Genomic DNA, 19,448 nt, shown 5'->3' on the forward strand with positions numbered 1-19,448 from the left:
AAAGACTGACATGGTAAACATTGCCTTTTAGAAAGTTATCTTTTGAGGAAATAAGAGGATGGATTAAAGCCAGGAGGTAGGAGAACAGTTAATAATTATTTACAATAGTCCAGAGGAAGACTTAAAAATGAAAATATGGATTAAAAAGAACACACAAAATACATTTGGAAAGCAAAAGACTCAGAGTCACCAATTCAACATTAAAGGAGAATAACAAAGTTGGAGGACAGATACTAACAAACTTTAAAATTCAAGATTTATTATAAAACTATAGTAATCAAGACAGTGTGGTATAAATGAAAGAACAGGTTGGGATAGTGATCCCAAAAATAAACTCACAAAAATATTGTCAACTAATTTTTTTGTCATTTTTGGCAGGTTCCCCCTCTGTCGCCCAGGCTGGCGTGTAGTGGCATGATCACAGCATGGCTAACTGCAGCTTAGACCTCCTTGGATCAGGTGATCTTCCCGCCAGCCTTCTGCATAGCTAGGAGCACAAGCATGTGCCACCACATCTGGTTAAATATTTTTAATATATATTTTGTAGAGACAGTGGTCTCACTCTGTTACCTAGGCTGGTCTTGAACTACTGGGCTCAAGCAGTCCTTCCACATTGGGGTCCCAAAATGCTGGGATTATAGGCATGAGCCACCATGCCCAGATGTCAAGTGATCTTTGTCAAAAGAACAAAGGTAATGCAATGCAAAAAGGATACCCTTTTCAATAAACCCTGCTGGTACAACAGAACATCCACATGCAAAAAAAGTTGATTTACACACAGACTACAACCTTTTAAATAATTCACTCAAATGAATTATAGACTATTTGTAGATATACATTTATTAAAATGTAAGTGTAAAATACATAATTATAAGACTCTTAGAAGATCATATAGGAGAAAATCTAAATGACCTTAGTTTTGGTGATAATTTTTTTACTCAATACCAAAGGAACAATCTATAAGAGAAAGAATTGATAAGTTGAACGTTATTAAAGTAATAAACTTTTGCTCTGTGGCAGACACTCTGAAGAGAAAGATGACAGGCTATAAACTGGGAGAAAATATTTGAAATAGTCATATCTGAGAAAGAACTGTTATCCAAAATATACAAAGAACTCTTAAAATTCAACAATAGAAAAACAACCCAATTCAAAAATGGGGGAGAAAAAACCTAAAGAGATACACCCTGATGAAAAAATACGAATGTCCAGTAAGCATATGAGAAGATAGTACACATCATATGGCACTGGGGAGTTACAAATTAAAATATCAATGAGATGCCAGTACACACCTTTTAGAATGGGTAAAATCTAAAACAATGACAACACCAAATGCTGGGGAGGACATAGAGCAACAGGTACTCTCATTCATTGCTGGTGGGAATGAAAAATGATACAGCCACTTTGCAAGACAATTTGGCAGTTTCTTACAAAGCTAAACATAGTCATATTATCCAGCAATCATGATTCTTGGTATTTATTCAATGAGTTAAAACATTTACTTTCACACAAAAACTTGCACACAGATGTTTTATTGCAGCTCTATTTATAGATGCCAAGACTTGGAAGCTACCAAAATGTCCATCAACAAGTGAAGTAATAAATAAACTTTAGTACATCTGTATGATGAAATATTCAGCTCCAAAAATAAATGATCTATCAAGCCACAGAAATACATGGATGAACATAAAATGCATATTAGTAAGTGAAATAATATAATCAGAAAAGGTTATATACTATATGATTCCACTTATATGAAATTCTGGAAAAGGCAAAACTATGGAGTGAGTGAAAAGATCGGTGGTTATCACAGGTTTGGGAGCAGGGAGAGAGTGATGAGTAGGTGGAACACAGGCGATATTTAGGGTAGTGAAATTTTTCTGTTTAATACTATGAAAATTAATACATAATTTAAAAGTAATGACAATACAACATTTGTCAAAACCTATAGGTTACAAAACACCAGGTGTGTGCCCTGGTGTAATCTATGGACTTGGGGTGATAATGACATGTCAATGCTGGTTTCTTGATTATAGGAGATGGTGATGGGAAAAGTTGTACATAGGGGAATACGGAAAGTCTTTCTGCTCAATTTTTGCTGGGAATCTTAAACTGCTCTAAAAAGTTAAGTCTATTCAAAAAAAGAGCAAGCTGTTTCATGACATTTATGTATAACTTTCTAGCTCTTATAAATTTGTAGCCCTATGTGGGTTACTATTACACACGAATAGCAGGATACACTTAGGAGGCACAGTTTAAGAGCCACAATAATTTATTTAAAAGGAATTCTGTCCTTCACATGTATTTCTTTAATAACATTAAATAGATTGATTCATAAGAGAAAATGACACTTCTAAAATATCTGTTTCTCTACTCTTCAATTTCCCTGAACCCCAAAGCAGGGAGGATTTCTGGAAATCCTCCCATTACAATACTTCCTTTCTGCCAAATACTTCACTCTTTTTTTTTTCCCCTCCTGGTCTCCCCTCCTTTCTCCAAGTTCTTATTGTACATATTAACCTCACATTCAGAAAGCAAGATGCCCTTATCTTTAAGGGGAAATAAAAAGGGTGGATGGTTATGCTGTTTGTTAAAGAGACAAGGTTGCGAATACTTTCATATGAATTATTTTTATCCCATCACATGCAAAATAGAAGTGCCATGATTTGATGATTGATTGGATGTAGAGAGGAAAAAAAATCACCCAAAGACTTCAGGCTTTCACAGTCATTCATTTAATATTGATTGAATGCTTTCTAGTAGCCAGATGCACTGTATATCTGACAAACACTATTTCTGTTCTTCAAAAGCAATGGAAGTTTATTCTGTGATGTATTCTATGACATAAAAAGGCAATTGCAATAAGGCATAATAACTGTAATAGTGGGGAAGATACCAAGTTATTTAGAAGTAGAAAAGTGTGAGGAGAAAATGAGTAAATTATAATATCTCATTTTTGAAAACTGTGAAATATCAAAAAGGAAATGTCCACTAGTTTACTGAATAATAGAAGTGGAATTTAAATTTTTTTCAGGAAGTGTAAGCTAAAGGATAGAAAAAAAAAAAACCTGATGTTGAGTAAGAACACTAAGGAACACGGTGCATGGTAACATGATAGAGGCTTGCCATGAAAATCTTAGGAAACAACGCTAAATAAATGGTGTTGGTGGAAGAGGGTAATAGAAGCTGTAGGTAAAGAATATAAATATCTGTGATAAAAACTGAATACTATTTATGAGTCAAGAAATACAACACGAAATTGATCCTGAGTTTGCCAATCAAGAGAATACCGGTGGTGGTGTTAAAGCAGTCCAGTGTTCTAGTGAAGTCAAGTAAAAGATTAAAGTGAGTTGAAAACAAAGTGGTGGTGAAGAAATTGAGAATAGTTTCAAGAAAAAGAAAAGGAATCGAAAGAGTACCTAGGAATATAAAACTTTCTGTCATGAGGAATAGATGCTTATTAGTAAGTGAGAACTCTGTAAGCGATCTGAGATTTCAGAGAGAGTGGAGATCCCTATGGACTTGCATCATGAGGAGATGGGTTGGAGAGGGATGTAAATTGTTTTGATCATTAAAAAATGAGAGGATTTAGATTTTGAGGAGAAAAGAGAGATTTGAAAAAGAAGAGAAAACACAAATCTAGAACAAGACATGATCGACTTTGTCCTTAATATTACAATGGAGTATTTATTTTTCTGTGCTTTTCTGTACACTTAAGTTAAATCAACTTATAGCCAGCTGTAATGAAATTATTATCATCAACTGATAATTGCTTTGGTTTAGCTCAATAATCATTATTTAAAAGCATTATTATGTTTAGTATTGATCTGCACCCTTGCTCATTGTCTCAGAAGACAATCATGGAAGCAGTTATCCGTGAAACATAAAATGCTCATTTGACCCTTGTATTCTTACAGGCAAAAAGCTATAAGATATAGAGACAAGTGAATGAAATCAGAAGGCAGAAATTTGCTACTTGACTTATGCATAAAGGAGAGAGAAAACTAATTTTGCCTAATATTAACATTAAAATTTAATTTCAATAAATCACAAAAGAAGTTATTAAAATACCAATGATAACAGTAATCAAAGTTTCCATTTTTAATGTAAATTTAATGCTACTAATAGTATTGTAATTATATTCAGAAGTTACATTAATATCCAGAGGGAGAAGCTATATTTGTAATATTTTAATTATTCTGCTTCTGAATTTAGGTAAGTAGTCCCTTCCATCATCATAAATGGAATTTGCCTGCATCAGATGTAACAAAAGACTACTGTCTCTTAAAATTCATGTCAATAGTCCCTTCTATAACATATACCACTGGCTTCCTTTTTTTTTTTTTTTTTTTTTTTTTTCGAGATGGAGTTAGGCTCTTGTCACCCAGGCTGGAGTGCAATGGTACAGTCTCGTCTCATTGCAACCTCCACCTCCCAGGTTCAAGCGATTCTTTTACCTTAACCTCCTGAGTAGCTGGAATTACAGGTGCCTGCCACCACGCCCAGCTAATTTTTGTATTTTTAGTAGAGACGTGGTTTCACCATGTTGGCGAGGCTGGTCTTGAACTCTTGATCTCAGGTGATCCACCAGCCTCGGCCTCCCAAAGTCCTGGGATTACAGATGTGAGCCACCACTCCCGGCCCCACTGACTTTTTTATCTAGAGACACTTATGGTAAATACATTAATGCCATCTAAAAATTTGGATCATTTTGTGTGAGAGTCTATTATCTAGTTCATAGAAAGGTCTAACAAGACATTTTTCATTATATTACCTTACTATCAAGAAATTATGTGACATTCTGTAATACTGAGTTTGTGTTGCTGGTGATGGAAAATAAACTCTTTCTAAATTGTCACTTTAAATCTGTAATACAAAAAGCTATATATTTTAATTATCAAAATTATTATTCAGAGAACTCAAGGGAGGAATGAATGAAGAATTTAATGCCCAAAGAAGTGAAGTGACCAGTCCACTGTTAAACAGCTAATATGAACCCACCTTTCTTAATTAATTGTAAATCTCTTCTTTCATTGCCACTGCTCTATATTGGCACCTTAAATATCATGAAGTAAAATTTTCATTGCTGTGCTCAAGACTTATAAAGAATCTTACTGATATGGGAAACACTGGTATTTTCTTTTGATTATTTTCTAACTATATATTTAATAAACCTTATAGTTATGTTCCCACCTTTTATTTACTTCAGAGAATTCTTAATTTTACACAACACACAAAATGATTGGAGTATTCTTTATCATAAGAGGTATACTCCATTCAATTTGACTGGTACACCTGCTATTTTTAATTTAATTTTCTTCTATTTTATGTTATTATATCCCTTATATATTAACAAATAAAATGCCAACTTGGCCATAAACCAGAAATAACGTGGATAGTAACATGTAAATATATGCTGTATAGAATATTATTCTCCCACCAAAATCTAATCCAGGTTACACAATTCTCAAACATCAGACAAGCATGATAAAAACTCAAGAGATTTGGAGTGATTTCACATATTCTGCTACTTGTTAGAGATAACATTTCTTGAGATGTTCCTGTTTTAATACTTGATGACTGGCATCTAGAATTATCACAATAGTTACTTATGGAGGCTTTAAAAGAATACTAGACACAGGATCAAAATAATTGACTTAGAAAACTTGTTCTGTGGAAAATACTGGGAGATTTAGAAATGTGAAATACCGTGTTTATATTCAAAATGTATTTCGGGGAAAAAAAGAATAGGAGTGAAAGTGGTCTTGTTTTACAGGTGGAAACCATGAGATCAATTTAAAATTTATCAGCACCTTTTGGCAACACTTAGAATATAGTTTATATCTTTTTACTTTCAGCCTAGGTCAACATTAGCATTAGTAATTAGTAATTTAAAGTAGTTTATTACGTTTTCTAAACTGCTTTTGTGGAAGAAATTACTACTGCCTTGAGTAGGAGACAGATGGTCGCTAGGAAGGTTTCTTGTGTTTACATTGTGTCACTATAAGGGATGTGGATAAAGACTTCGGAATAAATATTCTCTTCACCTACCTCCCAGCTCTAGCAGTTGGTCAGACGACCAACTAGGAAACATTTGCATTCGTTTTTGTTCTATCCAGTTCTAGTTTCTGAATCTTTGTCTTTGTCCTCTTCAAATTCCATGTTTCTGCTTACTCCAGCATGACAGAAAATTGAGGAAAACTATTTGGCCCCTTTTTCTAACTTTTTTTTTTTTTTTTGTCTGGGATAATATAGCATGTTTCTCTGAAATTTTTGTAATGTTAGTTAATTTTCAAGATCGTGATAAATCACATTAAAATGTTGGTTAATGAAATTTAATCCTTTAAGTTAGATTCAATGTTATTAATATTAAAATATATGATCAACAATACAGTAGAGACAGTAGAAAAAGGTGACTTAGATCATTACCTCCAAGTGAGAAAGATTGGGAACAGTCAATACTAATCACTCAGGGGTTACTTTAAATCAGTACAAAATGTGGCATTGCAGGCCAAAGTCAGAGTACTGACACATGTAATTAAAACTTGATACTATTCATTTAAAATCTCTCATGTTTCCCACTTTGTACTGGAAACTTTGGACTTATTGTCACATTTAGCTGTCTCAGCAAGTCTATGAATTATTATTAACCCGTCCCAGATCATGAACCTGAAGCAGAGAAGAGTCAGATTTTTCAAGGTTGCATCATGAGTCAGTGCAAAGCAAGGCTTGGAATCCTGATTTGGTGGAAACCAAGGTTAACACCTGCCTTCCAATATGTCACAATACTATCTCATCTTTAAACTAATTCACACTTGTTTACATGAAGGCTTCTACAAAAAGGCATCATAACTAAGTCAATCAATCTCTGCATTCCTTAAAATTTAGAAGTTTATGGAAAGCAAAAGTATGTTTCTTATTCATTCCTCTAATGTTGACATGTTTTCCTTCTTGGACTGACTCAAAAGAGTAGTAAAATAATATGTTTACATTAAAAAATACTTTCACTTACTCAAGAAATGTATTATTTCATTTTCTTTGTAAAATTGTACATCTTGTAAATAATTCTATTATGAAAATTTGCTTTTTTACTCTAGGGCATATCCTGAGTAATACATTTCCACTATGTAATTTTACCCAATGGTTATTTTCTTGAATTATGTTGACCAGTCTTCCAGCCAACTGCTAGAGATGGGTTTTAGGTGGGCAAAGTGCTCTTTCTAAAACCTTTGTCCATACTTCTTAAAGTGACACAACGAAAAACAACAGGAAACCTTGGTAGCCAGTGTTTATTTTCTATGCAAGGCAGAAATTCCTTCCACAAAAGTCTTCTGGACAGGTAGCATTCCAGCCTGTGCCGGTTTTTTTGACTGAGTGGAATCTCGCTGATTTTTAGGAAGTTTTGTTTTACCTGACGTTGCATAGAAACAACTTCCATACCTTTTGTAGTTTAGTCTGCTAGTTTCACATAACATAAAACAAATTCCTTTTGCATAAAAAAGTATTCAATATATAAAGATAACTATACTGCTCCCTTTTAGCTTTTTCCTTTAATTATTACTGTGTTTTTCAACTGTTACTCATATAGCATAGTTGCCAGATGTCTTCTCACATTTTATACTTATCAAACCCTTAATATCTATTGATTATTGGTCAAGCACTCTCTAAGCATTTCTGCCATCAAAAAGCTTTTGGATAAATGGGGAGCACTGACACACACACACAGCAATTACATCATAAGATAATAAGTGCCGTGACTGAATGGTATGGGGGTAGGGCAAAAATACCTGGTTCACCATAGGGGAAGAGAAAGGTCATAGAAGACTGCTATTAATGTGAGGCATCGGGAAACTGAGAATGATGAACAGGCCAAATAATGTCAGACTTGTATTAAATAGGGCCACAGATAACTGTTTCCTGGATGTTGACACTGTGGTTCTGTTAATGCATTCTAAATTTGTATTAGCATTGTATTAGTGTCATCAAACTTTTGGTTCTTGTTAAATTTGAGGTAATTTTATAATTGGAGAAATTAAAAAAAAAAAAAAAGAAACAGTCATCTCTTGTTATAAGGATTGGTTCCTGGACCCCAAACCCTCAAGGACTAAAATCCAGAGATACTGAAGCCTCTATATAAAATGGCATAGTATTTGCATGTAACTTACACACATCCTCCTGTATACTTTAGCTCATTTCTAGATTACTTATGATATCTTATACAATGTGAATGATATGTATATAGTTGTTACAATGTATTATTTAGAGAGTAATGACAGGAAAAAATACCTGCACATGTTTAGTACAGACACAATCATCTTTTTTTTTTTTTAAATATTTTTCATTTGCAGTTAGTTGAATGCACAGATGGACCCATGGATACTAAAAATTACATCGATCTTTATTTCGTTATTTTAGGTCCATCATTCTAGCCAATTGGGTGATGTTTTGGAATATTGGTTCTTACCTCCAGTAATTTGGGAGAACGAGATAGGGAGCCAGCTCCCTTGCTACATAAGTTTTAATAATAGCATTGAGTCCAGGCACAGTGGTTCATGCCTGTAATCCTAGCACTTTGTGAGGCTGAGGCTGGAGGATCACTTGAGGCCAGGAATTCGAGGCAGCCTGGGCAACATAGTGACACCCCATCTTTACAAAAAAGTAATAATAATAAAATTAGCTGGGTGAGGTGATGTGCACCGACAGCCCCAACTTCTTGAGAGGCTGATGTGGAAGGATTGCTAGATCCCAGGAGTTGGATGTTGTAGTATGCTATGATTGCTCCACTGCCTCCAACCTGGGTGCCAGACAGTGCAAGACCCTATCTCTAAATAAAATTAAAGAGGGAAATAAATAGCATTGAATTTCAGTCTAGGAGAAAAAAAATTAAAAACAAATAATTTGAGATAATTTACACACATAATACTTTTTAATACTTAGAAATATAAAGAATAGAAGTAAAGGTGAGACTTCTATTTTCTAAAACTGATTTTCTACTTCCCAGAGAAAGTAACACTAAATACTGTGCCATATCTTAAATTCTCCCAAACAACTTTACAGACCTGAGGAAGATAATCAATAGACAGAGTCAAAATTCAGCTTGTCAGCTTGCAAATTACAAGAAATTGCTACTCCTCATGACATTTTTCTACAAGATAAAATAATAATGTTACTCGATTTGACATCTATGTTTTATATAGATTTACTCAGTTTCTGCCTTATCAGAAAGGCATTTCCTGACCAGTCCTATCACTTTCACATACAGCTTTTTTTTTTTTTTTTTGAGACAGAGTCTCGCTCTCTCTCCCGGGCTGGAGTGCAGTGGCCGGATCTCAGCTCACTGCAAGCTCCGCCTCCCGGGTTTACGCCATTCTCCTGCCTCAGCCTCCCGAGTAGCTGGGACTACAGGCGCCCACCACCTCGCCCGGCTAGTTTTTTGTATTTTTTTTAGTAGAGACGGGGTTTCACCGTGTTAGCCAGGATGGTCTCGATCTCCTGACCTCGTGATCCGCCCGTCTCGGCCTCCCAAAGTGCTGGGATTACAGGCTTGAGCCACCGCGCCCGGCCCACATACAGCTTTTAATGTGCCACCTTGACTTATCTTTAGAGTACTCACAGGCACTACCATGGGGTCTTTATTTATTTACTGTCAGTTTTCTACCATGAGAATATAAGCCTCCTGAGAGCTATTTTGTTCACCCTAGTAACTTCGATGGTACCTGACACATATTAAAAATAATAGAAAATAATATTCATTATTCTTATTTTTATGAACATTATTGAGCAAAAAGTAAAAAAGCTATTTTTTTCTGTCTAAGGTGAAAAATACGTCCAGACAGATAGAGTAATTTAAGTACGGAATTGAGTTCAACCTCGATTGATCAATTTTAGCATTATTTCTATTGTTATCAAGAAAATGTCCTGTTCCAAGGAAATAAACTTCAAAAACTGTGATATCAGGAACCATAATACTTTAGATAATTGGTAGTATGATTTATTGATTGTGTTTTATTTTACTTTACTTATTGCAGTACATGGAATCTCAATTGAATTGACATAACTATTAGTGAAAGATTGATGGAGAAACCAGATTTAAATTCTGATTCTAATTATTCACTTCCACTTTAGAGTAATGAATAGAATTAAGACTGTTCTATGCATTCACAGGAGCATGTGCATCTCTGCATCTGTTACCTTTCCTTGTATTAATCTTTAGTGATGTTATATCTATTTCTGAGGTTTAAATGATTGTTATGTAGGCATGAAAGACTATTTAGTACATCAAGAAGAAGAAGAACTCTTTTGAGATGTCTGATGAACTATGACAAATTCTGTGGATCAGCAGTCTACAATTGAATTTCTGATCCAGGAATGGAATCAAGCCAAAGCATCTAAATGTGTAAAATCGCTTTCCCTTCTCTCTTTTTCTTCCACTAGCATGGCAGTTGGCCTTTGGGTTGTTTATGAATGTTGATATCCTTAAACTACTAGATATAAAAATGATTTAGGAGATTTAAAATTTCTAAGGAAAAATTATTTATATTTATTATTATCAGTTTATTTTTTACCACTAAGGTGCATTTGCTATATGGAAAAGATGTGACTGATATTAAAAAGACAGTGTTGGAAAAGGGAGTAAAGAATTGCACTTAAATAATTTAGTAAATTAAATGGAAATTTATAGGTGAAAGAATGGACCATATGTTAAAGTCAACATCATTATTTCTGTGAAATAAATCTTCCACCTTATTTTACTTTTCCTCTATTGCTTATTGCAGTTTAACCCACTCTTTCTCTTCATTTTCCCCACTTACTCTGTGTTCAAACCAGGTTATTAGATTAATAATTGCCACAATACTAAAGATGAGTGATTTGCTTTCCAATTATGCAAGAGAGCATGTAAGTTGAAGTGGCAAAAATGAATGGAAATAAAGAAAGGAGGGAAAAGGGGAGGAAGAAAGGAAAAAGGAAAAGAGGAAGGTAGGAAAGCAAGAAGGAAGAAGAAGGAAGGAAAGAAGGAAAAGGGAAGGAAGGAAGGAAAGAAGGGAGGGAGGGAAGAAGAGAGGGAGGGAAGGAGGAAGGGAGGAAGGACAGAAAAAAAGTGGTAAAATAAGAAGTGGAGAAGACGGAAAAGAATAAAGAAAAAGAATAGAGAAAGAAAGAGAGAGGAAGTGAAGGGAAATAAGAAAAATGAGTAAAAAAAAAAAAGAGAGAAGAAAGAAAGGAGCAAGTGAAAAGAGATCAAGGAAGCATTTCTCCATTTACTTTTTACTTGAATATCATGAACCTGGCCAAGCTAACTTTCAACTTCTACGTAGTTATAGTTGACGATGTATTCCATTAAGGACTTTTAAAAAGGAGGTTAAATATTTGCAATAAATCACAACATAAGTTCAATTGATGGTGGAATTTTCAAAATAGAGAAATTCCTCTAATTTGGGAACAAATGAAGCATGTGGCTGCACATTAAACTCATGTGTTTTATTAGCTTGCTAAAAGTTGCTTTCTTCATTGAACTTTTCAAATATTTAAAATAATAATTTCTAAATAGAGTACAAATTGGGAGGGAAGTCCCAATTCTATAATTCACTAGAGTTATCACTTCTGTTTCTCAACAAAAGTCTCGCTTTTGTTTTCTGAGTACAATATCAAATTATATTCTCAAGCATTTAGACATAGTCAGTTTTAACCCTTTTTTTCTCAGATTTTTAAAAATTTCAACTAATTACACATAACTGTTTATTTAGTGTTAATGAAGTATATGATCTCTCTTAAAAGATATATCTAAAATAGCCTATGTATGTAAATGACCTCAAAGGGTCACTTGCAAACCATTATTTACCCTGTCATATGTGGTTTATTTTATTAAAATCTATTTCGTGGCATGAATTATCTGAATACTGATGAATATAGATAAACTATAACAATGTAAAGAAAATAAATACATTAAGTTATATCAGCAAACATGTTTACCTGTAGGAATGAAGAGTAATTTACTATTCACGTTTCAAAAAAATATTTTTTTCTTGAAATGCCTGAGGCTATTAATGAGTTTGGAATTCATTTTCAGACTATTTTGGCTTTTGAGGAAATCTGTTTTCAATTCAATACTATTTCTAAAAGAAATTTTAGATTTATCACCTCTAGAAAGTGGTAGTTTTCCTTAGAAAACTGAGATAAAGAAAGCTTGGAAATAGAACTATATCTATTAGAAATAACTGTATATGTGTGTACACATTCTACATTGCAAATAACACCTCTAACTTCTTAAGCTTGCTGAAAATAACTTTTAAAAATAGTGCATTTAACACCCTGCATAACAGCATAGCTGAAAGTTTCCTCAAGTGTTAAAGAAAAGGCTAGCTAGATGTTTTATCATGATGGCTGAAGGCGGTAGCATTGTGTCTGACACCTGACCCATTTATCTCACTTCATAAACTTCAAATAAATCAACAGACAACATGCTTTTCTCTTTTTCCTAGTTATTTGTGGGTACATAATGAGGGTTTACCTTATGCTTGTTGTCTACCTTCAGAAGATAGATACTACAACAGTATTTAGCATGTGTACCTTTACTGTAATTTTTACTAGGCCAGGTATTTTAATAAAACCTTCACATTTCTTTGTTTTGGCATGTATCCATATGTGTTATTTCTGATCTCTCTGACTTTCCAAGATCATGGTTAGATGATGCATCTCAGCTTTATTTATTTTTATTTTCCTGAGTATAAACTGTATTTTATAGGAGTTTCTGCTAGGCTTATTTGCATTTTTTTAATAGAGCAACTTTTAATAAAGAACAAACCATTGTCAGTTTAAAATTTAGCTCTACTTAGAAAATATATTTGCTGTTTAAATATCCCACAGTTTGTACTGGAGAAAAAAGTAACACTTCAGGTTAGACTCTAAACATAATGCATTATCAATGAATTTTAGCCCAGAAAGAATTAGCCTTCTGGGTGCACAGCTTCTCTGTCTTGGCTTCCGGCCAGGGCTGATATTCTAGCTTTATTTTATGTTTCCCCAGCTGCTTTCTAAATCTGGGGAGGCAGCACCAGCCAGAATCTTCTAGTTTGAACACAGTATGCTAAATGCTTCTCTCTTCTTCCTTAGTAGTTGCTTGTAAATGATGCACACAAAGTTTGATCTTTGGATTTTATTTCCAAAGGCCCCCTTTCCACTCAAACAGAAAATACAAGGCGATCATATGAACACTTAACCTACTGGGGACAACTGTTTTACTGGGTTAGATACATTTATTTAGTACCTTTAAGAACTAACGTTAGTATTGAGATTGAATTAAGTTTATTTTACATCCAAGTACAGAATGCTTTTCTTTGGGAGAAGAAAGAATAGATATAACAGTTTTAATCTCAAATGAAAAATGAAAGATCATTATTTTCCTGAGGTAAACATAAGTGTGAGCACGTATTTCTATTTTGATTATCAATTATAGAAATTCAAAACTATGACAATATATTTATACATAAAACTAGTCCACATATACTTTCTTTTGGTGTTTAGGATAATACATTTAAAATGATACATTTCTTAATAAGCCTATCTTGGAGAAAACAAAATGCAATTTATGTATATTTGCATATTATTTATTACTTATATATTTGCATTAATCAATTTTAAAAATTCAAATTTTCATGAGGTTTTACCTTCCTTTTATTTAAAAATAATGCCTGAGTTTCTAAATTGGATCTAAGGGTGATTTTCATGTTATAGCTAGTAAGTCATATATATTATAATTTTTTCAAAGGATTTTTAATGTATCAATCTTAGTGGTGACCAGGTGCCATTCAGATAGAGTTAAAAGGCCCATTCTGCTTAGTATTAAATTTCTAAAAATCTTCCCAATTAGCTTACTATGAGATGTCTGTCAGTGTAAACATTGCTTAATATTGATCATCATAATGTACTGTCACAGGATTTCTAATTTTAAAAAATGTCAACAATAAGTGTAGGCTTAACTTCCCATTTACATATTGAGACAAATGTAAATGGCGTGTATATTTTGCTTATTAATTAGTTACTTTTTTATGAATTCCAGTTGAAAACTTAGAATGTTGTAGTCAGTGGACTTTATATACTTTATATAAACTTGCTACTCATATGCACACACACGCACACCAATGACCAGCACAGAGCCTATGTGACACTGGGATATAGCTACCTGGCATACTTTTAATAGAGTAAATTACTCTTTTGCTTTGAAAAAAAAAAAAAAAAAACCTTTAAATCTTTGTGGCAAAATTCATTGCTTCCTAGTTTTGGGGAAATTCAACCAATTACAATAACTTTTGTCTTTATCAATTTCCTCTTGGGGCAGAAACCTCACAGAATTTTAACCATGTTGTTGATGAGAAAGTGGAAAACTAAAACCATTCTGAGAGTTACAGAAACACATCAATATCTTGGTATGCAATTTATGTTAAAGCATTTATGATACAGTATAAATAAAAATATTCTGATAGAAGGCACCATGAGAATATGCAAGCGTGAATTTGAAAGAGACATGATCGAGCATAAACTTCAAACTTTCTCAAGCTGTATGAGAACTCACAGTATAATTTATCATAATAAACAAAACATACCATCACTTAAAAAGCTGTGACAGGAATTCTGAATAATACAGTATTTCATTAATCAGGAGAAAATGTAAGAAAAATAAGGTTTAAGTTTCCTTATTTAGCTTCCTCTAACAGAGATATTGAAAAGAATGAGTAAAATCATATTCCAATAATATTTCTTGTTTTCTAACTTATTCTATGCTTGAGGAAATTGGATGTATATCATAAAGCTTTCTGTTCTCCTAGGAAACTATGCTTAGGGCATATGACATATATTGTTCTAAGAATTTATTTTTCTTTTCTAATAGGAGGTAGAAGGAAAACACCTATTTCTTTATAAGCAATTTATGACTGTATCATACAATTTCAAATGTCTGTGACAGCTGTTTCTCTAAAGCAGACCACTGGAACAGAGCATGCCTACAAATCTCAGGTCCAAAGAAGAGGAGTTCCTATGTTCGGTAATTTGAATGCCATGCTTTCAGTAACACTTATTAGGGAAACATTTATAACCCTACAGTTAACATTGGATGTTGAGTTTGTAAAATTAGTGCTTTTAATATGAAAAGGCTAAAATTGTATCAGATAAGATATTTCCTATGCAAATGTTCCAGCAACTGTTTAAATTTTATCAAGTTGTATCTCTCTTTTTTTTTTTTCTTTTAGGCAGGACTGTATTTTCTATTTACGTGCAAATATAACTTCTATAAAGCATGATGACAGGTAAGCACACACATGCGGAAAAGGGAGATTGAATTTGGTTTTAAAATATTATCTGCTTCTACATAAATCTTTCACAAATAAAACTTTATTGTGTTCGACTTGTTTACATAGCTAAGCAACGCATATTCATTTATGGTACACGCCTCGATTTCAGCAAATTAAGCCGTAACTTACCTAGAGAAGCATTTCAATATTTTGTCTTTTCCTAACTTGAATTTATCCCGAGTTAGAACATGAGATATCCAGTATTCAGGTTCACTTGGCTCCAGGTTAATTAGAAGGAGCTTTCAGTTCATGCAATCTGCCTCAACAATATTCCAAGAGCACTCTCTAGCTCCAGTCTTAGTATCTGAACTCTTCCAGCAGAGTCCTTTTATTTATACACACATTGTCCTTTTCAAAACAAGCAGCCAGCTGGAATGATTCAAACCTCTGTTCAGCACACCGTTAAAATGCAGCTTCCTTCTTGGACACGAGAATTACACCAGGGAGCAGACCGAGTACAGCAAAAAGGCTATGAGAACTATTTAATCACCGGAATACCAGCTGCTCCTGCTCTGCTGTTGCTAGTGCTGCTGTGCCTCTTGTTTAGCTGTAGTCGGTCTTTCTCTCCCTCCCTCTCTCTCATATCTCCAGAACTATAAAGGCAGCTTTGCCGGATTATGATTGGCAGAAACAGCCAATTCCTTCAGCTAATCATCCTCAAGACTTTCAAGGACCTGGAGCTGTTGTGATGTCATCCAGTCAGTGGGATGTTACACATGAATACATTCCAACAGAAGCTAATTCAGCGATGGGCTGCATTCCTCTCACACCGCGGTGATTGATTAGATGCTCCTTGAAGATTTGCATAATCTTTCAATATACAGTTGGACTATTTCCTATGAAATTTGAGGATAGAACTCCACTTTGCAGCTATGACACTATGCCACGAGATTCTATTGGACAAAATAAGAAAAGTTCAAGACAGGATTTTCTGCTGTAAATGTGTTCCAGTTAAACACACAGATTACAAACTCAACAAAAGCCAACAATGAGCAATAGGAAACTCAGACAAGTATTAGTAAGCTACATACTCCCAAAGTTAATAATAGCATTTTAGACCATGATAGATGTTAGAAAGAAAGAAAGAGTATGTGCATGTGAATTTACTGTATGCATTGTTTTATTAATTAAGGTAAATTACTGGATTATTATGGAAAAGTTCTATTATCCGCACTGACAAAAGATTGTCTCCATGTTTCTTTTTTCTTTTTAATTTGGCAATATAAGGTGAAGATTACCTGCTCTTTGTTTTCTATTAATTACTGTAAACACGTAAAGATACTATCAAGTACTTTTATATATTTTATGTAAAGTTATTTAAACTTATTCATTAGGATATACGCAAAAGTAAATGTAAAGTGTTTTCAGGTACATCCCCTCATTCCAGACTACATGATTCCCTGGGCTTTTCTTGCTTTAGTACATTCCTTAGTATCTACCATTTAATTTAACGGAACAGGATATGCTAAAGAGATTTTGGTCCAAAACCCCTCATAGGCTACAGAACAGAGCTACAAACTTTTCTCAACTGGAAGCCTTCCTCAGGTATATGGGTGTCGTTTGTTGTACGTAGTGGTTCCATTTTAAATACTGAGGTGGTTTCAATGAAGTCCTCTATAGGACTGGAAGTAAGGGTAGGAGGGAGTCCTTTAAAACTCAGCATTTATTGATGATGTGGTCTTTCAGAAGATTAATTTTAATGCATCCAGGATTACTAGTGTTATTATACTGCACAAGGTTTTGAGGGTTCGCAAGCCGTAGACATACGCTATACAGAGGATAGGGGAAAAAAATCTACCAAGTTAGAAAACATATTTACCAGTTATTCATAAGCAATAAATACAATCTAGTAACTCATAGGTCATGTACCAATTAGTTTTTCTGGTGCACAGGATAAAATATATTAAAGAAAAAAATTATATTTTAGAAATAATTAAAGAGTTCAGGTACTTCTCACTACCTTTTAAAACATTTGGAATGCAAAGATGAATTAAAATCGAGTCAGAATTTTCATAGTGATACACATCAAAATTCAAAATGGATAAATAAACTGCAGTTAAATATTTCAAAGTCATAATAAAATAATTATTACTAGAATAGCAACATGGGAAACACTATCTGTTGATAAATAAAATAAAATAGTATAAATTGTAAAAGCCAACTGAAGATTTTTATATTGTATGTAGTTTGGCTAACTAATAATGCCTTCTTCTTTATTCAAGTTGGGTGATTATTTTTAAGTCTTAACTTTAGAAAAATAATTTAAATAAAAAACTATTATAAAATGCTCAACATCTTTATATTACTGACATAGTTCTATTTCACAACTCAATCAAGAATGCCACTTTATCAGAGTATTTTCGGTTATTGGAAGTAAATGGCAACACAGTGATCTGAAGATAAAACCCATCACATTAAAACATGGAGCAGGGTTTATGTCGTCAGCTCTGGTGATAACCTAGAGTTGATATTCATTGATTACAAGTGAAAAATGTTGATCATTTTCTTCTCTAACATTAAACTATAAACACAGTTTTAAGCTGAAGAAGTAAATACTTTCACAATGTAAAAGTGCTATATAAAATATTAATAGAAGGTATTCTTATTAAAGGTAAAATTCTTTTAAATATTTGTGAAACATGAACTTTGAGAGTCAAAAAATCCAGAGATTATTAATTAAAATTCAATGTAGGAAAAAAGTACGCAACTTTACTCTCCTTGTCTCATTGTTCATTCAGAAATATACTAAGTACTGAAGGCAGAGGGTCCCACAATATACATATGTATAAATGAATGGAAACTTACCAAAAAGTGCTTTCTTTTCTATTCATGGGGAAAACTGGAGAAATTCGCAATACTCACACTAAAACAGATCGAAAAAATCCTCAAAGTATTTTGAATATTTTTCTTATAATTTTCTTTGCATATTGTATTCTCAAATAATTAAAACAAACGTATTTGTGAATTTGTAATCTTTTATCATTTTCTAATCTGTCAGGTTGGGGAAATGAAATAAATGACCTTGGACATTTCTGGGAAGAAATATAATACACAAGAGAGAAAAGAGGAAAGAATTATTTACTCAAAGTGTTTTAAGTTTTTAAATCATTTAACTTGTGTTCCACAATTTACAGGGTTTGCACTTATGTCAAAATGTAGCATCAATTCAGTTTGTTTTGAACAATACACGCAATGCAAAGCATTTACCCAATTGCTTATAGTTGACTTTTAGAGAAGAAAGTGGATGCTTTTATATTTCTTTAAACACTCTATAAAGTATAATATAATTTTTCCTTTATCTATTAAGATATAGGTCCAGACTTATATTAAGACCTGAATGGGTCATTTAAAAATTGAATTGAACTTGTTGAACTAATAAACTTTTAGAGCTCCACTTATTTTTATTCAATTGCTCTCTTGATTCAGTAAAAGTTCAAGTAGTATTTGCCGACTACAAAACCTTTTCATTCAACTGAATTTATCTTTGAATTTACTTTTTAAATTTTCACTGGCGTTTCCTTGGAAGTTCAAAAAATGTGTATGTGTTATATGCATTATTTGGAAATTTTAAAAGTGAAAAACATTGAAAACATTATATAATGTACACATATATATAAGAACATAATATACTTTAAATTTAATTTATAAATATGTATTTATACACCTTGTTCTTTATAATACACACATATATCTTTGTATATACTTACTCAATATAAGAAACAAACAAAAAGATGTTTATTTAAAAAGGAAGGTCTTTTTTGTTTGTATGTCAAGTCTTCATTACAGTGAATATGAGAGGGTAGTAATATCTACTAATAAACATCTTAGCACACTTCAAAAAAAACTCAGTAAATTTAATAATTTCAAAAATTTGTCATCGTTTTCTTTCTCATTAACTTTGTTCTGCTAATTGTTACTAATGGTAAGTTTTAAATGCTTGCCTCTAAAATAAATAAAAATTTGCATAGAAAATACTAAAACAAGATTCAAAGTACTTCATAATTTCTACTTTTTAAAATAATTATTCATCATGCATATACAGGCTATAAACAGAAGATATTTAGATCTTTAAATGTACATTTTTATTCTTTTCAAGTTTCACCT

The 19,448-nt window shown here is 32.9% G+C and overlaps 1 protein-coding gene across 1 annotated transcript in view; it reads right to left on the minus strand.

Moving 5' to 3' along the window:
• Nucleotides 1-19,448, minus strand: part of LOC111547876 (bifunctional heparan sulfate N-deacetylase/N-sulfotransferase 4) — a 293,814-nt gene that overhangs the window by 264,943 nt on the left and 9,423 nt on the right. Inside the window, exon 2 of the mRNA XM_026455011.1 lies at nucleotides 15,474-16,237. The gene's annotated coding sequence lies outside the window, so the exon portion shown is untranslated. The remainder of the gene's footprint in view (nucleotides 1-15,473; nucleotides 16,238-19,448) is intronic.

This window comes from Piliocolobus tephrosceles, chromosome 3 (assembly GCF_002776525.5).
Source record: "Piliocolobus tephrosceles isolate RC106 chromosome 3, ASM277652v3, whole genome shotgun sequence".
In the NCBI taxonomy this organism is placed as follows: domain Eukaryota; kingdom Metazoa; phylum Chordata; class Mammalia; order Primates; family Cercopithecidae; genus Piliocolobus; species Piliocolobus tephrosceles.